General features: G+C 46.5%; 1 protein-coding gene across 3 annotated transcripts in view; it reads right to left on the bottom strand.

Annotated features, from left to right (window-relative positions):
* Window positions 1–23,150, bottom strand: part of TULP4 (TUB like protein 4) — a 227,964-nt gene that overhangs the window by 186,916 nt on the left and 17,898 nt on the right. The window contains exon 1 of one of the 3 annotated variants that reach the window (XM_070603293.1): window positions 5,990–8,017. The exons of the other annotated variants lie outside the window; for them this stretch is intronic. The gene's annotated coding sequence lies outside the window, so the exon portion shown is untranslated. Of the gene's footprint in view, window positions 1–5,989; window positions 8,018–23,150 lie in introns of those variants that run through there. 3 annotated transcript variants of the gene reach the window in all.

The following is a 23,150-nucleotide window of genomic DNA, read 5'->3' on the forward strand; positions in this document are numbered from 1 at the left end:
TGAAGAAGGAAAGGGTGAAGGCAAAATAAAAACTGCTATTTTTCTGAGTCTTAATTGATCTAACAATAATACCAACAACGCATTCATTATGTAGAGCTAACATCATACTTAATGGTGAGAACCTCAAAGCTTTCCCAAGAAGATCGAGAGCAGGGCAAGGGTGTCCCCTCTCACCACTGCTTTCCAACATTGTCCTGGCAGTTCCAGCTACCGTATTAAGACAAGAAAGGAAATCAAAACTATAAAGATTGGGAAGAAATAAATGAAATAATTAGGTTTGAAATGTTAAAAGGAATGAAAAAGCATGCACTAAGACACTACCTAAAATGACCACAGAGAACCAGATAAAACTTTCAGAAAGGGAAATCTGATCACTAAAACAGAACGCGATGTATGAGCAGGGACATCAGCCAGAAAAGGATTTCATGAAGGGGATCTGACAGCTCAAGAAATTCCCATGAAATCCTTTGTAGCGCAGAGGGACAAGGAGACATAACCAGAAAGGCGAGACTGAGAGAGGGGGAGGCCTGACTGAGAAGGACGGACCTAACTGGAGCTCCACAAGGACCAAAGAGAGAAAACGGAGAACAGCTGAAGACATAACCACAGACTGTGCCAAAACTGATGAAAGACCCACAGATACAGGAACCGCAATGTAGACTGAGCAAGATAAGTAAAGAAGAAATCCGCACCTGGCGCATCTTAGTAAAACACAGAGAGGAGCTGGACAGCAGCCAAAACCAAAAGACAAGGACTTTCAAAGGAACGGCAATTAGCCTAAGAGCAGACATCTCAGCAGCGGTCAGAAATCAATCAACTAATACCTTCAAAGTACTGAGAGAAAATAGGGAATTACATTCCGGATATATAACACACAATTAAATACCCAGAAAAACTGTCTTTTAAGAATTAGAGTTAAGGGGGCTGGCCGGGTTGTGGAGTGGTTAAGTTTGTGCACTCCACTTTGGCGGCGCACGGTTCGCGGGTTCGGATCCTGAGCGTGGACCTACACACTGCTCATCAAGCCATGCTGTGGTGGCATCCCACATAGAGGAACTAGAACAACTTACAACTAGGACATACAACTATGTACCGGGGCTTTGGGGAGATAAAAAAAGAAAGAGGAAGATTGGCAATACATGTTAGCTCAGGGCCAATCCTGCTCACCAAAATAAAGCATACCTTTAAAAAAGAAAAAGCTCTAGCTTTATGAGAAAGGTCCTTTCACTGTCCACACTTTACAGGTGAGGAAACCGAGGCGCATGGAGGTTTAAGCACTGCCCACTGTTACTCATCTGGTAGGTGGCAGAGCTGGGATTCAAACCAGGCTGCCAGAGTCTAGTCCACGTGCTTAACCTCTAAGCTGTGTCTATTTGAGGCGAAAATAGAAAACTAAGAAAATAGACAATTTGGTGAAAAGAAGGTTGATCAGAGCTGAAGTGGTCTAAGGCCCTTATATTGTTCAGGAGGGAGGTCAAAATGCTGATTAACCTGACCCTTGACTAGCTCAGGCAAGCACGGTGACATGCAAGGGCAGTCCCTGAAAGACCAGGATCACAGTGCACAACTTCCAAGTCACAGGAGAGAAAAGGGGGTTGGGGGGGACTCGAATCAGTCCCCCGAAAAGGGGAAAAAGAAACAAAAAGCAGAATGAAATACAAGAGATGGCAGAAGCACAGATCTGTCAGTAATCACAACACATCAGTGACTAAAAGACCTACACTTGCCAATTAAGAGAGTATCAGATCACATTAAAGAAGAAGAAACTGTTCTTTACTCTCACATACCTAAAACCTAAGATCACGTTAAGAATGAAAATAAAAGGAGAAAAGAGACATTCCATGCATACAGAAACCAAAAGAAAGCTGGGGTAACTATGTTAATAACGGACAGAATACATTTTAAGGCAAAAGCAGATAATACGGAATAAAGAAGGGAGCCAGCCACATAACGATAAGCAGTCCTCTGCACCGGCAGCATGTCACAACTCTAACCTGATAAAGGCCTAATGAAACCACCGGAAATATGCAAAGCAAAACCAAACCTGATGGGGAAAAATGAGTTATCCACCATCAAAGTGGGAGATTTCAATCAGCTCTCTCAATTAATTACACATCAGATAAAAGAAAAAAATAAACATTGGGGCTGGCCCGGTGGCACAGCGGTTAAGTTCACAAGTTCTGCTTCAGCGGCCTGGGGTTCAGATCCCAGACACGGACCTATGCACCACTTACTGAGCCATGCTGTGGTGGGCGTCCCACATATAAAATAGAGGAAGATGGGCACAGCTGCTAGCTCAGGGCCAATCTTCCTCAGCAAAAAAACGGGGAGTGGGGGGAGAGTATAACTATAGATACTGTGAAGATTAAAAAGATAAAAGAATACCATGAACAATTTAATGCTAAAAAACTTGATAACATATGAAATGGGCAAATTCCTAGGAAACATAATTTAACAAAACTAACTTAAGAAGAAAGATAAAGTCTAAATTGTGCCATAACCACTAAAAAAAAATGACTCAGTACTTTAAAATCTTCCCACAAAGAAAACATCAAGTTCAGATATTTTGCAGCTAAGTTCTACCAACATTCAAGGAACAGACCATTGCAGTATTACACAAACTCATCCAGAGTAAAAAAAACGTGGTAACACCCACGACTAATTCTGTGAGGCTATTATACCTTGATACCAAAACCAGATATGGAGAGTACAAGAATGGAAAATTAAAGGCACTATCACTCATAAACAAGACACAAAAATCCTAAAAAGAGCATTAGCAAACGCAATAGCATGTGAAGAAAATACTAGATTGTGACCACACTGGGTTCACCCCTGAAATAATATTTTCCAGAGTCCCTTGACCTCACTCACTGCCTAAGGACACCCTCAGCCTGGCCTTCAGGGCCCTTCCCAGAATGCCCCACACGTCTTTGTCCTCTGTAAAAATTATGCTCCTTTCAAAGGAAACTTGAGGCTTGTACACCAAGCCCCAAGCTTACCCCGCTGATTACAAAGTTCACCCCACCTTGAGCATCTTTCCTGATGCATCCTCCAAGCCACCCCCATCCGTCCCTGTCAGCTTCTCCCTGCCAGGTGTGGACTTCTCTTCTCTGCACAGTCTGCTTTCCTATCTTTCTTAAGTTGCTCATTCAATTCTCCACCATATTACAGACATTCGAGTCCCTGTATTCCCCGCTGGCGTGGGAGTTACTTAAGGGAAAGGACTTGAAACACCTGTTCGTCAGGACAACTTGCAGTGCACACATCAGGTATTCAACAAATGTACGTTCAACTGAACAGAAGTCCTTTTATTAGTACATGGTGTTAAAAATCCTTTCCCCTGGGAACAAATGATCCTATGTCGGAATAAAGATGCTTTCCCAATGATGTTATCAATTGTATTCTTCCATGGGCCAGTAAACTACGGAAGTCTTTCCACTGGCACAGGCAGAGACAAACACACTCACACACACATAACTCCGGTCACACAAATGTTGGACAGAGTTTCATACAACTTCACTAACCCTGTAATCTGAATTGAGATCTGTCTGGATCCCAAACCTGTCCTCCCCCGGCTGCCTTCTCTAAGACTTTTTGTCCTGGTCTCTCTTTCCATTACACTGTGAACCTTCTGAGAGCAAGAAATATGCCTTCACCAGTGAATCCCCAGACCTAGGAAGGAACTCCATCTATCTGCTGAATGAATGACGATTACATGCAGGAAGAGGTCCAACAGGCCGTGCCTTCCCAAAGCATCACTGTGTGTCCTCAGAGAAGAGCAAAGAGATGCCCCTGCATGGTAAATGATCTGCTCTATCATATTCACCACCCTCTGATTAAGAAGGGAATTGGGTTTTTGGAAATTTTTCCATTAAAAGAGCTCAAAATTTGAGGCTTATAAAAAGCTACGTCCCGGTCATGTGAAATGCTGTTGTCTTGGAGGACAGTAAATACATCAAATATAATTATATAATAAAATTGGTCTTGAAATACTAATAAACACCATTGCAATACAGAGTTCCAAGCAGCTAAAAATATCGCCCAAGCTCCTGCCAATGCCTCTAGTGCAGAGTTCAGGCGATGCCACACTCAAGTGTACCAGCGACACCAGTAACCGAGGGTCTTTTCACAGATGCGCGGCAGTGCAGAAAATGCAAACCAGTTATGGTCTAGCACACAGACAAGAGGAAACAAGTTTAGGTGAAGTGGAAAATTACCCTCTTGATCATGGCCACAGAGGAAATACAAAATATAAAGTTTCCTTTACAAAAAAGGAGAAACGTAGAAATAACTATCAAAGAAAAGTGAAGGATGCGGCAAAACAGCTGTGCGTCCGTTCCACTGCCACATTCCATGTTCCAGAAAATGCTTCCATCTGTACAAACAGGTACAATTGATTACAGTAAATCTGAATTTTAATATGTCTTTCAGATTACTTAAAACTTAAGCTTATTTTAATACTAACATAAATTTCAGTAAATTTTAACTCACAACTTGAAGTTCTTTCCAAAGAAACTAAATTGAACTGGATTGTAACAGATAATGGCAGTTTGTTATTTTTCTTAATTTCTTGTAGCCAAATATTTTCATGAATACCTATATATTGTTAAACTAAGAGGAAAACAAAATACCAATTTACATCCTGATGAGTAAATCTGTTTTCACATCTGCTGCTATCTTTTTTTACTTGCAAAAATAATCCCCTGGCATTTCCATGGTTTTCATATAGAAAGGGCTCAAACGGATGGCTGAACAGCAGCCAGCAACTGCAGAGAGAAGAAAGTCCTGGCGGAGGCCCAGCCTCAGTGGGTTCTGTGCGAGGACAGCTTCCAAGCGATTCCCTCCCGGTTCCGATGGAAAGCAGGAGTGCTGACCCCAAGCCAGCAGACGGACAGGGCAGGCACAGGAGCACGTCCGCCTGTCCAGCGAGGCCAGGCGCCAGGGCAGAGGGCAGGACGGGAAGGCCGGCGACCAGGGCTAACCCATGGCCCAGGGCCAAGCCAAATGGACACATTTCCAATTCTCAACATGTGCCTAGAGGCACAGAGAAGTGGTCGAGGGGTCTTCACTAACCTCCAGCACACGGAAGGGTCCCAGCGTGGAGAGCAGCACTTACAAGCAGGCCTGGCTCTGACCAATGAGCAGTCCTGGACCGTACAGGAAACTGTGGCCCGAGATGCGGCGGGAATCGCCTTGTCAATCCCGGGTGGAGAGAGCAGAATACAGACGTCCACATCATAAACAGCCAGAAAAGGTATTCTCCGACTTTGCCAAAACTCGCACACAATGACCATAACGACGTTTTTGGACAGAAATATTTTCATTTCCTAATTACAATGACGTTACATGCTTAACCAAGAAACAATAAACAGATACTACAAAACATCTACCAAGTAACCAGCCCAAGACTAGATAATATAGAATTAATACAAAGATGCAAGATCTGGTCCCTGAACTTAATCAGCTCACAGTCTCGTATGGAAGCCACACTCACAGACATGAAACAATCAGAGAGCACAGAGCGAGCCAGCGTGGGCTGGAACACTCAACCAGCTCACCGAGTGGGACCAGCAGGAGAAAAGCATTGAGTCGGAAATCAAGAGAACCAAGGCCCCGTCCTCTCTGTGACTAGTAGGGACAGAGAAGGGAGAGCAGACACGTGTGTGGCAGACGAGGTGCTGGTTCCCTCTCATCGCCACAGCGCCCCTGCGAGGGGGATCCTTTCCCCATTCTACAGACAAGGACACCGAGGTTCACACTGGGCGGGTGACTTCACCACCACAGTCTGTTCTCACTTGTAAAATAAAGGAACTGACATAAGTCAGTGGTTTTCAAATCAGGACCAGCAAAGCCCCAGGGCTTTCTGGCAGTGACTGGAGCCCCGAGGGGAGCAGGGCTCTTGGTGAAATGTACCAAATCTCTGGTCGACAGCCCGAGACCTACTTCCCCATCGAATGTTCTGCTAATACAACCCCAGCACAGAACATACCTCATATCTAATGAGTGATCCATAAAACTTAAGGAATGGATGGAACAAACCGCCTCACAATCCACTGTAGGGTGACTCGCTTGTGGTGGCTCACTTCCTTAGGCGTCTGGTGATGTTCTTGTTGTTGGCTCCTGTTAAGGCGCTCTTCATCCGTGGGTCGAGGGGGGCATTCTTCCAGAGGGGGTCTGCGTTTACTTCTGCCGAGCCCTGGGGTGCTTCCCACCCAGCAGCCCTGGGATGAGTTGCTCAGCTCGGGGTTTTCAGACCACACAGGTAGCATACATTCAAATCCCAAACCCCACAGTTTCACAAGAGACTTTTCTGTAAAGCTAAGCAGCAGACTCCTCCCTCTGCTGACGGAAGTTCTCTCCCCGCGCCCAGCCCTGCCCTTCAAAGACGTTCAGACAACACACGGGGTCCCTGAAATCCAGGTCCTGGGACCAGCAGAGGTCCCGTCAGTGTCACTTCCCACTCTGGTTTTAGATCCTCTCTCTCTCTCAGGAATGCTCACTCCTCTTTCTCTTTTCCCCCACCTGTGGGTTCCTCACTTTCTTGTGGTAAAGATTATAAAAGGGCGCTTGTTTCGTCGTCTCCAGTATTTCCACTGAAGGGTTTATGGCAGGAAGGTTTTCCAGAATATCTGGTCAGGAGGAGTCGAGACTCCACCACCTACCATCCCCAGGGTGTGCAAGAGTGAAACCAGGTGGGCGGTCAAAGGAGGAGATGCCACGGGCAGAGGAGGGAGACACAAGAAGCCAAGAGGAGAGAGGCTCGGACTGGCTGGAGAGGAGGGTGACCCTGGGTGTGGTGAGGAGAGGCCCGCAGGGGCAGAGGACAAAGGGCAGGAGTTTACCTCACAATGATACGGAGACCAATGCGTTCTGAAGTTAGTTCTGAAGGACGACCGGACGGTACTGGCACTTCCATTGAATAAAGAGCATGGTTTAGGAATAGAGCACTATCACTTCTGTACGTAACTCACCAGAAAATCACAACCAGCACACAGATCCAAAGTTAAATTCAAGTAAGAGCTATGGCGTAGGGAAAGCAGAGAGATGACAGAGGAAACCCCATGTACAGGAACTGAGGTGAACCAAGTGCATGTGCCATTATTGGAAGCAAATTATCAGTTGTGTGACAATACTGGGAAATTATAAGATTCATAAAACACAAGGCAAACCTTGTCACATTCTACATCAAGGAGCTGGTTCACACAAGAATTTGGTTATACAGACGGGCCAATAAGTGGACCATCACCGACGGCTAGGAAACGCTTATTATTCTGTTTCCATTATTATTGAATGTAACAGGCATAATGCTTCAAGGGTTTTTTTTTTATTACTTCCTTTTATTTTAACAACAACCAAATGTGGGTTAGCAAAATGAAGCTCCAAGTTACAAGTTAGCAAAATGAAGTTCAGAGAAGCTGACTGAGAACCAGAGTCTTGCCACTGCATGTTGGCACTTACAGACGCACATCTCTGTAGATTTCCACGCGCTATAACGATCTGTATATGAAATGGAAGAATTCAAAGCTGAGAAGGGGCCGACATGAAATGGGGTTCATCAAGGAAGGCCTCTGTGTTCCTGTAGGACCCCGGTGCCTGCTTCCCACAGGTGTCACGACAATAACACTAACGGTAATGAAAAGTGTCGGGGAAAATTCAGTCAACTGCTAACACTGTTGAGTAGGTGTATAAAGGGAACACGAGAAAATGAACCGCAGGGCTGAAATACTTCACTGAGATTCTCTGCGATCAGTGGAGTAACCTTCTTCCCAGAAAACAGCATTAGCTCAAACGAAGGAGTAGACCCTGGATAGCAGGAACAAGGCTAACGACCCAGCTCCCCTCTTACACCACATTTCGATCCAGGGCTCTGATCACAGCTGGAGATGATGAGCATGCAGCCGGGGTTCAGGCGATGACTCACGTCACCCAGGTTCTCAGCAGGCGTTCACAGCCATTTACCAAAAGCTTAGCTTTTCGAAGAAACGGATCAGTTCTATCTCCTTCAAGTTCTTATACCACAATCTTACGATCTTAAATAAAATAGCATTTTACACCCACATTTGGAGAAACTCGGCGTGGCCCAGGCTAAACGAGAATGGAGAATCGACTGGAGTTCGTAGGGGAAGAAGGCTGAGTACCTGCAGGCACCGACTCAAACCAAGTACTTACTGAGTGATGAATACGTCCTGCTGTTTTAATGAGTCTGTTAAAAACATGGCTCTCTCCACAAAGAATTCAAAGCACTTTTAAGTGCATACAAAATAAGATTATTTATCATCTTGTAAAACAGAGTTTTAAAAGGAAAAACAGTTAAGGAAAAGGAGAGAGGGACAACGTTAACACTGGGCACAGAAAGCCCGGCCTTCAGTAAGCCCGCAGCGAGGGCAGGAGCCTGGGGATGGCTTGCGTAAATCTTCTGACCAGAAATGAGGGGACTGTCTAGTTACCCAGGACACACAACGTTGTTCCTATCATTGAATTCTAAAAAAAACGTCCACACTGAAGCATCATGGGAGGGCCATCAGCTGATGGAGGGAACAATGTCTGCAACAACCTCACACAAACGCACAACAGGATTCACAATTATTTCCTACGACAAATGTGAATAAAAGTTGAACATCAATGGGTAGCTTGGTAAAAGCGATTTTCTGAGAGCTAGGGTAATGTGGTCCAAAATGTGCCATGGATGGAAGAGACAGAGAATGTGTCCTTCCCACCGTTCCTGAAAGGCAAGACTCTCAGTCAGAGCAGCTGACAAACGAGATAAGGCCCTCAGGCATGCCCACCATCTCTCTGCCTCCCTCTGTCCACCTGTGAAACGTGGCCACCTGACCCTGTCACCCCTTTGGGCTGATGGAAGAATAAGATCCAGGATGGGAAAAAAGACCTCACTATGCAGGCAAGGCTGTCAAGAAGGAAATTAAGGCAGGGACGTCAGCGTAGGAGTCCAACGTCTGAATCACCTCTATCAGATACCAGGTAAAACGACTAGAAACTAATGAGATTCTGTTTCTTTCTCTTTCTGCCTTTTTGAATATCCTTCCAGACTATTCCCAGGCAAGGCAGCTCAGCCTGCCCCATGCGATAATCCATTTTCTTCCTGGTCACTTGCCCAAAGAAGTGGGAGCACAAAGGATTCCAAGTGGCTGTTTCTTCTCAGATTTAACGCAAGATATCTGCTGCTGTTCCTTTTTAAAGATTTCAGAAAGAAAAACCAACTGACTTCGTCTACCCACACAGCGGTCCTATTCGGTCACTGAACAACACTCGTGTGCCTTACATCCCAGCCTCTGGGCTAAGCAGTGCAGAACTGTGACTAGAACACACTCGTGACTTTCTAACCTAGACGACAAAGGACAGCGTTTCTCTTTCCCAACTTCCCCAGTTAAAATGAGTGCTGCACGGTAAGGGTGGCCTTTCAAACACCACCAGAACGGAAGACTGCCGCCTGCAAACCTGACGATGCTCGGAGCCTCAAATCCAAAACCCTGGCTTCAGTTAATCACCCGACCACGGCCACCTGAAGGACAGCAGGGCTCTCAGCTCCGTCCTGCAGCCAGCAGGCACTACGCCAACAGTTTTCGATACAGAGGCACTGAGGCAGCCGTTGAAGGGGGAAATCAAGTAGTGCAGGGACTCTTCCTGACCAGGGTTTTCTCCTTCAGCGTGAAGCGGTTTTTAACGACACTGAAGACTTTCTCTAAGAAACTGACCTTCGTAATAAAAATAAAATCTACATTCAGGCAGCCGCTTATTCCAAAAAGCCAAGCAAAGAGATTCCTGGTGAAGAAAAATGAAGAAAAGATGATTTTCAATAACCAGGGAGGATAAAGTAATAAATGACCCACGGAAAGTATCAAAAATAAAAAAGCGATACAAAAAAAAAAAGATACAGTGATATAAAAGCACAGTACCATGCTGCAAGGCCTCAATTACTCATTTTATAACGTATAAGGTTTCCTTTCTGTAAATGCATGCATGTTACACTGGGCTTGCTACCACACGATTAATGTACTACAGTTCTAATTAAAATTTGCACCGAGGCCTACCTCTCAACAACAAACATTCAAGCTGGTAAATACAAGGAAATGAAGAGAGAATATATAAGAAAAATATGCCCTTTTCTCACATACTGAATGGTCCATTTCAACTCCCCAGTTATTGAGAGAGCCAAACTCGCACAGCCACCGTGACACAGCTCCTGTCCGTCCCGTGGTTAATGCTGCCCATTTAGCCTGGTCAGAGAAGCAGCACCTAATTCAGACACTGCCCCGAAATAACAGCCCTATGGTCTTGGGATCGACTCTCTGGGTAGAGCGGTTCACACGCCACATTCCAAGCGGAACCAGCATCAAGTGTTCAGAGCCGTCTGCAGCGCCTGGGACCTGGCGGAAGAGAGCGACAGGTCTGCTGTGCGTCAGTGAGCACAGGGCAGGGACCCACGCTGCTCGAGGGGGCGGGAAAGAGACAGGCCAGGGATCCTGCCCCAGTTTGCTCACGTCAAAGGACTGCGCTGGGAGAGGGAGATTCTGTTCTTTTCTAATATAATGTGAAGTTAAACACTGACGAAGTCATTTGAAACTGATGTTTGCAGTTTAAGCCACGTATTAAAGACTCTCCTCACGGACGCATGGAGGATATCATCTACTCAGGTGAGGAAAGATGTTCTAAACACATCATCACCAAACTGTATTATCATCTTCCTATGACATTAAGATCGGACAACAACAGAGAAGGGAAAAGAACACATTTTCCATCAAACCTGAGCTAAATCATGGATAAATACGAAAGCAGGTCATGCATAAATTTAACAGTAACTTTAAAAAGCTTCAACCAGATGGGACAAAACATGTACAAGATTTAAATTGCGAACAATTATTAATTGTTCTACATTATCAAAAATCACACCCAGTCTTCAGACCCCTCCTCCAGCCTGTGTAAATAAGGGGAACCTCCCCCACCTGACTCCCTAGTAAGACCGGGACTCATGTCTGTATCACCACGCTCTCACCAGTCCCAACACGGCGCCCTGGAGAGAGCGGGCCCTCCAGAAGCATTTGTTCCATTAGAGGTTTAAAGGAGAAAAAAAAACAGGATCAAATAAATACTTGCTGGCATCTATTAAGAACCAAAATAGGGGCTGGCCCCGTGGCCGAGTGGTTAAGTTCGCGCGCTCCGCTGCAGGCGGCCCAGTGTGGCGTTGGTTCGAATCCTGGGCGCGGACGTGGCACTGCTCATCAAACCACGCTGAGGCAGCGTCCCACACGCCACAACTAGAAGGACCCACAACAAAGAATATACAACTATGTACCAGGGGGCTTTGGCGAGAAAAAGGAAAAAAATAAAATCTTAAAAAAGAACCAAAATAAAGTAATAAAACAGGTAAAATGATCGAGAAGAAAAAACTCTCACCACCATCAGAGCAACTGTTCTTCTAAACCCATGATATAAAAATTTTCTCAAATTAAAACAGACAAAAACTGTTGTCAAAGTAACATCTTAGGAAAGAGCTAAGCATGTCTTTAGAATTAAGAATTTCCATCAACATGAGCATAAACACCATCATTTAGTTCTAATAATAAAAACATCTCTTGGAAAGTGCTGGATCATTTTACATTTAAAGCAAGGGGCCAAAAAAACACTACTTTATCCTACAGTTCCCCTCTGAACGCTCCCAAATGGACATCAAAACAACAGAAGGAAAAGGCCAGGTGCTGGACTTGGTTCCTTCTTTACGAAGCTGGATCATGAGTACAGCTCCCTGGACTTACGCTAACACTGGACTCCTTAAAGAGCCTCCAAGGAGCTGTGAAAACAGCCCCTACCCTCCCCCAACCCTTCCTCTAAAGCAGAATCAGTGGGGTCCACAGACTGACCAGCACCAGACTGAAGATCCCGTGAAGCTCTGTCCCCCCACGCCTGTGATGACGGACTTAGCACGAGGCGTAGGGAGCCCAGAGCTCTTGCCAAGAAGGCCCCACACAAACCAGGACCCCAGGATCAAAGGAAGTGGACGGAGTTCCAGGAATTAGGCGACAGGCGCTGAAAGGACAGTCTCTGAATGAAGAAGCCAGAGCTGCCTCAGGCCAAGCTTCAGAAGGCCCTGAGGGCCACAAATGCCACCGCTGCCATAGGAACAGAAGGGGGAGCTGTGGTAGAGTCACCAAGGTGTCCTGGAACAAGACCTGATATTCAAGGGGCAGGGCAGCAGCTTTCGCATGAAAGCCAAAGGTACCCCCCAGGCCAGCACAAAGTCAGGGTCGCCAGCCTGGTGTGACACAAGAAACAAGATCCTGCACGACCCACACCGAGCTCTCCCACAGCCAGAAAAGAAACAGAGGACGAGCGAGGAGCTATTCCTGCCACCACGGCCAAGGCCCTCTACAAACTTCCCCAACTAACCACACACGATGTGGTTAAAGGCTGTTTGACCAGGACTCGGAATAAATAATTCAAACGAAGTAACTTCACAGCATCATCGCTGCTACACAGGCCGGTCCATGAAAGTGACCTTACCCCACGTAAGACGACCAACAGCACCTTCCCTGACACTGTAATCTACGAAGAAATCTCATCTCCTGACCTCCCGACCTCCAGACTGAGGGGCTGTCAAAGGTGACACTCAGGAACAGCACATGTGTAGATTCTAATAATGTCGGCCCTCTCTATTTGCACAACAGAAACCCCTCGGTACGTGTGCAGAAAGTGCTGCTTACACCCCACTTCTCAGTTACTCCAAATCTAACCAGAAGAGTGCTGTGGGAAGGGGCTCCTCCCGCACCAGCGTCGCAAGGTGGGGCCACCTCTACTCATCTCCTGTTACCTGTCTGAACGATGAGCTTAGGACCAGAGAACAGCGGACGCCGTCGTGAACCAGGGTCGTGTTCACCCTTCCACAGTCAACTCAGAACGTGCCGTTTGTGCTGCTTCAGAAGAAAGGCCTCCGAGCTCACAGCAGGCGTGACCCCCGCTCAGTAAGAGACACTGCACCGCGGTCCCGGACGTTGTGTGGACGGCACGCTCCCCGGCGCCTAGCAGGCCCAGCCTCCTGCGACACATGCACAGGATGACAGCTCTTGGGAAGCCGCAGGGTCTGAAATGAGCTGATAATTTACTGTCCTCCACAACGGAACTACAAACAAGGTCTTAATTAATTTGCTAACAGCCATTGCCTGTTTACTAAAATTAGCCCAAATTCCAGCTAAAAAGATTACTCCGGGAGTTCTCATGAGGCACATTTCCTGGGAGCCCCATCCCGACAGAATCAGTTACTAAAGAGAGTAAAAGAACTTGCCACTACAGTGGCTGTACATCTAAGGTGGGTCCAGAAGAATCCCCAGGGACAGTGACACAGCTGCGGAGGGACAAGGTGGGCACCAGGAAAGAGCTAAAGAAAGCTGTGACCGTGGCCATCCAGATGTCTGGACTTGGTGCTCGATCTGTAAGTCAGCGCCAGGAGAATGCGAGGTGGTGAGAGCCACGCTGGGGCCATAGAGGTCACCTTATCCATGGCCTTTCACAGGCAGGGCCGTGGCCACACCCCCAGGCTCAGCTCCTCACCACGGCTTGGGCGCCCCTGCCTGGCTTCTTCCCCCTCCACAAAAACGCCAGCATCGCCAGCATCGCCAGCAGTGGTCCCCCAAGGTTCAAGCTCTGTGGTGCGAGGAAGACGGGCAGGACTAAGGGCAAAGGAACACAAGCTGCACTTGTCAACGTCCTGGGACTCCTGCAGCCCGTGTCCCAGAAGGGGCAGAACGGACATGCCTTCTACCACTTGGCGGTGAGCTGTGCTCCAGCCTACGTAAGATTTCGCTCTTCCAGGACTCAGAACACATTTTGCAAATGGAAAGTTAGGTTTCTAATGCAGCCTAAAATTTAAGCTCTATTTCTTTTTCGCTTTCTTTTTTTTTTTTTTTTGAGGAAGACTGGCCCTGAGCTAACATCTGTGCCCATCTTCCTCTATTTTATATGTGGGACGCCTGCCACAGTGTGGCTTGATGATCAGTGTGTAGGTCCGCACCCAGGATCTGAACTGGCAAACCCCCGAAGCGGAGCATGCAAACTTAACTGCTACACCACCGGGCCCGCCCCATATTTCTTTCTTTCAACAAATACTGAGCTCTAGGCCTCAGGGAGCTTACATTTTAATGGGGTGAATGACAGCAAAAACGAAGAGAGAAATAATAAAGTTATTGCCATTGGTGGAAAGTGCTGTGCGGAAAAGGAGGAATCCTATGGGGATGGTGCGGGTTCCCTGAGAAGGCCCTGCAATGGAGACCAAAGGAGAGAGGGGGAGCCTGGGTGGGGACCTCACAGCCAGGGGGACGGCTGCACCAGAGCTGAGAGGCAGGGACAACTCTAGCACAAGGACATGAAAAGAGACCGGAGGCCACAGAGTGGGAAGCAAGAGCATCAGATGAGATTGAGGAGGGGCCTTGCAGGCCCCAGGAGGAGCTCACAGCTAATTCTGAGTGTGGCAGGAGGCCACCGAGTAGCCGTAAGAGGTGGACTGAAATGTTCTGGTTTTCATTTCTGGACCAGTGCTGCCGCTCTCTGGAAGAGATCCTAAGGGGACGGAGGGAAAGCAGAAAGGACAGGGAGCAAGCAGGCTGGTGCCGAGATCCAGGGCGAGCCCAGGTGGCCTGAACCGGACACTCACCAGACAGACGGAGAAGAGAGCAGCCTGGAGACGCCCTTTGGAGGTAGCTGCCACAGAATTTGTGATGAACTGGACGAGGGAGGGGACGGAGGACTCACCGCCCTGTCTGTGAAGCAGGGCAATCACAGTCGGACCCAGCGTACCCGCCTGGGCTCTCCGGGACAGCACGCCGGGCTCCACCACCTCCTCGCCGAGGGAGCGCGTGTGCTGCGGAAGTAACCATCTCTCTGTGCCTCAGCTTCTGACGTTAGCTGCCAATCAGGGACAGTTAATAGCGTCCACCTCACAGACTTGTTAGAATTCAATGAGTTAGTATTATAACATGTGTAAAACAGTGCCCTGTAGATACTAGAGCTACATAATCTATTCTTACTACTACTGTCATCACCTACCTCGAGGTACTGCTGTTAGGACTAAACAGACTGAGTTAATTCATGTGTTCCCTTTGAGGAAGCACCTGAGACACGAACTCTCAATAAAGGTCAGCTCTTACTGGGATCATCATGAATGGCTCCCAGCTGGTGGCGGCAATAACTGAGGCGAAGACCAGGATGTGGCGGGGGTGCTATCAGTGGGTGCAGAGGGCCCATGGAAGAGGTTTCAGGCGACACGTTAAGTCTGCAGTGTCTCTGAGACATCCAGACGTCAAGGTCAAGTAAGGAGCTGGACACATGAATCTGAACCTCAGAGGAGAAGGCTGGGCTGGAGGTATTAAGACTCACACAGTAAAGATGATTTAACTACAAAAAATGGTGAGTCAGTGAGAGAGAAGACGAACATGGAGGAGAAAACAGGGTGTAGTGGCGAACCCCATGGAACCCCAACATTCCAGGTCAGGCCAAGATCGGGGAGCCAGCAAAGGAGACTGAGAAAGAAGAGGCGACAGGAGGAGGAAAGCCAACAGGGAGGGAGTCCTGACAGCCGAGCAAGGACAGGTCTGCGGAGAGGTCAAGCGGGACGAAGACCCTGGATGTGGCTGCACAGAGGTTACCAGCGACCTTGACGGGGGCGTTCTTAGCACCTTCTATTTTCACTGCAACTCCACCTACCTTTCCTTTACAACGCCGTCTGCAAAAGAACACGCGTTCCACGGGCAACATACCGTGGGAAAAACTCTGACCTTGGAGTCAAGAGACCGAAGTCCAAGCTCCAGTGAGGTCTTGGGTAAGTCCCTCAACAACAAGGGTGTCGTTCCCTCTGCAGGTGAAGCGACAAGGGTGGACCAGGCTCCCAGACACAGCTCATGAGTTCCCTCAGCATCTAAAACCCACTAATGGAAGTCTGTAAGCTATTTTTCAATATTTAAAACACGTACTGATGGCTTCTCAGTCTTCCGGCTACGATGAAGTATAAAACACCCACCTAAGAACTACACAGCTACCTAAGACAAAGCTACCTAAGATAAAGTTATACAGAGTAAACTGTCACAGTCTTTATTCTTGGCTGAAATTATAACTGGGTGTGGTAACACTCATAAACTTGGGAAGCAGTGGTTAAGAAGGAGGATTCTGGGGGCTGGCCCCGTGGTGCAGTGGTTAAGTTTGCATGCTCTGTGTCAGCGGCCTGGGGTTTGCCAGCTCGGATCCCTGGCACGGACCTACTCACTGCTTATCAAGCCATGCTGTGGCGGGTGTTTCACATATAAAGTAGAGGAAGATGGGCACAGATGTTACCTCAGGGCCAATCTTCCTCAGAAAAAAAAAAAGGAGGAGAAGAAGAAGGGGGACTCTGGAATCTGAATGCCTGACTTCAAATCCTGGCTCTATCACTTACTACTCAGTGTGTGGCTAGAGCTAGTTATTAAACCACTCAAGGTCTCAGTTTTGGGGATTTCGACGGCTCCTATCTCTAGGGCAGTTGAGGGTTTTAAAGGAGTCAGTCCTTGCAACGTCTCAGCAGGAGCTCCATGTTGGCCTTCCCCCTCCCTCCTGACTGTTCCTCCTCCGGCTGCTGTGCTGGTTCCTCCCCTTGGCCCGACCTGGGACGTAAGCGTTCCACGGGGCTCCCCACCCGCTCCCCTTCTCCTCCGTCTCCATCCTCTCCCTCGCTCAGCTCACCAGGAAGCATGTCAGTCAGCCCTGAACAAACGGGAACTATGAAGACCATTATCTCCCACTGAACAAAACTTCTTAGCTATTAATAAGATCGCAGTCATTTTTGGGGGCAAAGAGGGAAAATATTGAAAAGAAAAATAAGATGGTGAAAACGCTGCTGACCACTGGCGACTCCCAACTCAAAAACCCTTCTTCTGGATGCCTGAAACGCATCCGCAGTCCTATCACACGACACCGGGACCTTACTGACAATCTAGCACGTCAGCCTTTGCTCCCCCACCACACTGGACCTCCCTGAGGGCAGCGGCCACAGCCGACTTAGTGACAGCATGAGGGCAGCGACTGCTCAACCCATCTCCAGGTACTTAACTCCCTACTCACTTCCACTCCCAAATTTCTGACTTAGAAATTCGAGTCTAACATTTCTTCTCCAAAGACTTCTAAAGGCTCCACAGCACAGGGGCCTCAATAAATCCTTCCAACGACCCACTACCCCCGACCCTTGGCACACACCCCCCGTCTCGCCTTAAGCACAAGTCTACAGATCGTCCAGTGTGGCCTTCTGCTAAGTTTTCCCCAGTGCAGACTCCTTCTCAGTGCTCTCTAACTACAATCCAACCTTTCAGGACATTTTCTTTTATTCTGGGAAGACAGTTATACCTGAATCAAAGCCACCCTTTCAAAACTTCTAGGGGTTCGCCCAGTGGCAAAGCAGTCACGTTTGTGTGCTCCACTTTGGCAGCACGGGGTTCCTGGGTTTGGATCCCCGGCGCAGACCTACACACCACTTGTCAACCCATGCTGTGGCAGTGTCCCATATAAAATAGAGGAAGACTGGCACAGACGTGAGCTCAGCAACGGTCTTCCTCAGCAAAAAGAGGAGCATTAACAGCTGTTAGCTCAGGGCCAGTCTTCCTCACCAAAAAAACAAAAACAGAAACAAAAACAAAAACAAAAAAAACTTCCAAAGGGCAAAAGATTAAAAAATCTCTCTGAACTACAAGCAACGAAGCACCTGTGAGTTAAAGGTTTCTCTGCCTTTCCTCCTTGTCAATGACTCTGACACAACCCTGAGGAAGCTGGACCAAAATAGCTCCCCACTTGACTAGGATTCAAACGCTTTCCTGATCACCACACGATAAGCAACAATTAAATAGAAAATAAACAAAATAGGACAGAGCGGAGATTATGGCAAAACTGCTCCTATTAAATAAGCCAATTACAGTTTATGTTTACAATAGGCTGGTAAATAAACTCTGAGACCAATGAGAAGGCAGCCTTGAAGGTTGCCACATTTAAGCACCATGGAGGGTGGGGTAAATTACCTCTAATTCATGAGCTATGTCATTCGTGAAGGATCTAGAATTTCAGGAAGAAATTGTGAAAGCTTAAAAAGGCTTAAAAAAAAAAAGGGCAAGCATCAAATCAGTACATGACGTGTGTTAATTTTAGCTGCAAGAGTCCAGGGTGAGGTATGAAATGAGGGGGCAGCCAAGGGACACTGGAGCATGAGTGTTCACTGAGCGCCCAGCACAGGCCCAGGCCCTGGGCGGGGGCCAGCACTGCAAGGTGAGTGCAGGCCAGGCTGCCGTGAGGAGCACCCTGCAGGGTGGGAAAAGACGGGGTAAGAAGATAAACTTCAGTCCCACCACAAGGACTCTGGGCCAGAGCTGGGAGAATCTCGGCTGCAGGATGGGTTCTCCGGCAGCACAAAGCCAGTGTAGGGTCTTAAGAAGATGGAGCAATAACAAAGCCAAAAAAGAGAGCTCAGCGTTGGGCCAAGCAAGGAGAATTTCCAGACAAGAACTATATTGACAAGAATATCCAAAGAACGACACGGAAGCAACCCAACCGTCCATCGTCCATCGACAGATGAGTGGATAAGCAAGATGCGGTATATGCACACGACAGAGTATTAGTCAGCCTTAAAAAGGAAGGAAATTCTGACGCATGCTACAACGTGGATGACTCTTGGAGACCTTGTGCTAACTGAAATAAGCCAGCCACAAAAAGACAAATATCGTGCGACTCCACGTATATGAGGTACCACGAGTAGTCAAATTCTGAGACAGAAAGCAGAATGGTGGTTGACAGGGCTGGGGGAGGGTACTGCTTAAAGCATATAGAGTTTTAGTCATCAAGATGGGTGCTGGTGACAGCTGCACATTATAAATGTATTTATTACCACTGAACCATACACTTAAAAATGGCTAAGACGGTAAATTTTGTGACATATATTTTACAACAAAAAAACTGAAAAAAAAAAAAGAATATCCCAATAATGAAGGCTTTATAATAATCTAGGACAAAGTTAAACCAGGGTTCTACAGATGTAGAACAAGGTTCATACCTGCGAGGTAATTTCCGGGGGGATAAAGCAAATTACACCACCCAAGTGAGAAAAAAGTCTTCATGCTACAGATCAGAACTGACACACTCAACACACACGAATGCTCTATATTTGACACTTGCTATCTGACCTCATAATAATCGGCCTTTTCAAGAACAGATTTCTTTTTCTAACTCCATCTGCACACACACACACAACATACACACACTAGAATGGGCTTCGCAAATACAAAATACAGGGAACAAATCCTTCAAGACCATGACGGCAGCTGGGGCAGCAGTGGTACAGCTAGAGTCAGGCTGCCAGAGTGTGCAGCCTGGGTCAGACTCCCAACCTGGGTGACCTCTCTGTGCCTCAGTTTCCCATGAAGTAAGACTGTTGGGAAGATTAAATAAATAGATGCAAATTACCTTAAATACCTGCCCGCCACATAGTTATAACTGCTCAATGAATGTCAGACACTGCTGTTGTAACTGTATTTATAGTCTACCCATTATGCAATTTAAAAAACCTGGAGTAAAGCAAATGATTAAAAAGATATGTAAAAACAACTGTGGTTCACCCAGATTTCAATTTGAAAATCAGGGACAAAGAATGGGGGGGGGGGGTTAAATTTATCTCTGATTAAAACTAAAGTCTACCAAAATCTTCAACAACTCTTGCTGAGCAGCCTTAGGATGTTAAGAAACCACTGGGGTGAGAAGAAGCCGGAGCAAGAACTGATGATTTCTGCATTACTAAGGGCCCACTTTGCATCTTACTCCACATTCACAGCTCCCTGTGAGACAGTAAAACCCCCACTCTACAAATGATTAAACCAAGGCTCAGAGGGTTTAAGTTAAGCTTATCAAAAATCACCAGGCTACAGTGACAGAGCTAAGATTCGATATCAGAGTCCCAGGGCCCATATTTTTTTCCGCCAACCTGTGTTGCCAGGATGGACAATAGTGATTTCCACCCCACGCCCCTGTCGCTTTGGAACAGGGAGGAAAGTTGTGTGTAATTATTCGATGAGAACAAAATGATGTATGAGTCGAGGCCAACTTTGACTGTTCCCATGGACTCCAGAATTTCTAGAGGAAATAACAAATGACCAAACCCAAACTTACTGTGAAAATGACAGAGCCACAGGTCAGGCAGAGCCTTTCCCATGCTCCGGTCACTCAGCACTGGTGAGGATGTGGGTGACAAGACCCAATGCCAGTCCACCCTTCCAGAAAGCGATCCAGTAATGCACAGAAAGTGACTTAAAACCAGCAGAGCCAAAGGCAGTCTGGCTAACGTGAGAATTAAGCCAAAGGTGTCCACCAGGAAAGGCACTACGACAGGAAAAAGTCATACAAACATAAAGAGCCAAAAATCATCCTTATTTATAAACAATCTAATTTTCCATCTGGAAAACCCCACAGAATTGAATGAAATTAGTACTATTAAGGGAGTTCAGTAAAATGGGAAGACACAACACACAAGAATAAATTCCAGATGATGAGTGAGCTTATGTGTTTACACACTCTCTCTCCCAAATTCCCTTAAAATGATTAAACAAATATAAAAGTACAAAAAAAAATCTGCAGAGAACAGAGACAGATACCACTGACGGGTCCCTGAGGAATGTCTGACAGACATGGAGCAGATGGGATCAGGCTGACAGACAAGCACCAAAGAGCCTTAACTCAGCCAGGCCGAGGCAGGCACATTGCGCTCAGCTCAAGGGTTCAGGAAGCGGCAGGCCAAAGCACGGCCAGCCGTCTACACTGGGCCAGAGATGAAAACAGGCATTTGACCTGGCGGGCCTTCTGGTACAATATCTGGGCAGGAGAGGAACCCTCCAGTTAACGCTGGGCTGCCACAGCACGAGCTGACTGGGAAGGGCTGAGGATCGGCCTGGCAAGGGGTGAAGCTCCCTAAGGATCCGGACGACTGACAACATGTTAGATGGTTAGGAACTGTGCACAGAGGCCTAACAGAACAGCATTGGGGTGAGGAGGGCAGCGGAAACCAAACTAAGACCCTCTTCTAGAACCCTCTTAGGGCCCATCCTCCCCTCAGTCTAACAGCTGTCTAGACAGCCAGTGAGCCTGCCTCGATTCCTCTGCAGGAACCCACGCTGCCCCTCTTATCACGCCGTTGCTCTGGCTTTGTAACTGCCTGGCATGTTGGCATACCAACCTGGATGTAAGGTCTTGGAGGGTACGAATCACATCTTTCACTCTAGCTCTCTCGTCACAGACATGCCAATGATTGGTAACAATGAAAAAAGGAACAAAGACATCAATTTCTCCCCAGTGTGACCACTAGGTCTATAAAATTATGGTTTCAGCATTGGACTCATTCTCAAAGATCTGCATAATCTTTAAATCAGCCCATAGACGCTTCCCGAATGCTGTCTTGACATTAGTTCTTCAACCACTGAATCATCAGTCATCTCTGACATCTGTAAACCACTGCATTATGCTTCGTCACTAAGGAGCCACTCTGCTGATGGAGAAAATGAGAATTCTTTACATAGCTCTTCCACATTAAACTAAGACGTACTCAATAAAATGTAAAGTAATGCATTTTACTTAGCACACACCTAAATTATCTTCATCCAAAAGTTCAGCCTAGACTCTAACTCTAACTCAGTAAACAGCAAATAAATCAGTATTTGTATAATCCATTTAAAAGAAACAAGCCAGAAGGATAAAAAAGTAGGATGATATATATTACATCTTTATTTAAAATAGCCCAAAACTGGAATCAACCCAAATAGCCAATAATAGTCAAACACTGAAGTATATTATGATTTATTCACTTGGTGGAATATTATACAGTCTTCAAAAAAGCAAAATTATCCAAGTGCCCTACAACACATGAATGGATAAACAAAATGTGGTGTGTATATATACAGTGGAGTATTACTCAGTCCTAAAAAAGGAAACTCTGGACACATGCTACAACATGGATGAAGCCTGAAGACATCATGCTAAATGAAATAAGCCAGTCACAGAAGAACAACTACTGTGTGAGTCCTCTTAAATGAGGCACCTAGAGTAGACAAACTCACAGAAAGTAGAACGGTGGTTGCCAGGGCCTGGGAGTGGGGGTGGGGATGTGGAGTTAGTATTTACCAAGTACAGAGTCTCAGTTTGGGAAGACAAAAAAGTTCTGGAAGATGACTGGTGGTGATGGCTGCACAGCACCGTGATTATCCTCAACGCCACTGAACTCTACACCTTAAAATGGTTAAAACGGTAGTTTTATGTTCATCTATTTCACAATAAAAAAAATTTTCAAAAAAAGTAAAATTACGAAGACCATATAGAATCATGAAGAACACGTATGCTGAGCTAAATTTTTAAAAGCATACAAACGTATCTGTAGCCTTGATTACAACAATGAAAAATGCATACGAGAAAAGAATTCAAAGAATGTTGTGCTTAAGAGTTACAATTGTGGAGACCACAGGTGATCATCTGCTGTTTTACAAAAGCACTGTAATATTTTGCTGCTTTTTATTGTTTAAACATGAAGACATCAAAAATTGATGCAATAAGTAAAATATCAAAAGAGCAAAGCTAAGGCTTCTGTAAGCACAGGTCCCTCATTCGTCACGCCTTCCTCCATTCACACAATCCTAAATTTGGGAGAAGAGAAAAGGTTTCATATACGCTTAATTACAATGACCTAAGAACTGCTGGGGAGCTCTGGGCACACAGAGACGGGTTAATTTTTACCAAATACACAGCTTTCCTCTATCTTTATTTTCAAAGTTTAAGAAGAAAACAAGTATTTGCCTTACTTGAGCCAAAAGTTACTATCAACACAACCTTCTTCTTAGTCATTGCTCTTTTTGGAGAGAAGGCTGGGCTCTAAATAAGCATGTAAATAAAGTTATCAACAAGTAAGGTTTCTTTTAAAAAGAGGGGCGGGGAAAGCGAAATGGGAAAAGAATCTGACCAGGACTCAGAAGCAGGGCTTGGTGAGCTGCGCGAGTTAAGGGCTGGTGCCCAGCGTCTCCCAGACACGGTTCGCCCCTGTGTAAATGGAGAGACATCTCCTCCAGCCTCCATCGCCTTTATCAGCAACACTCTACAGATCAAAGGGG

This window comes from Equus przewalskii, chromosome 32 (assembly GCF_037783145.1).
Source record: "Equus przewalskii isolate Varuska chromosome 32, EquPr2, whole genome shotgun sequence".
NCBI classification, from domain to species: Eukaryota; Metazoa; Chordata; class Mammalia; order Perissodactyla; family Equidae; genus Equus; species Equus przewalskii.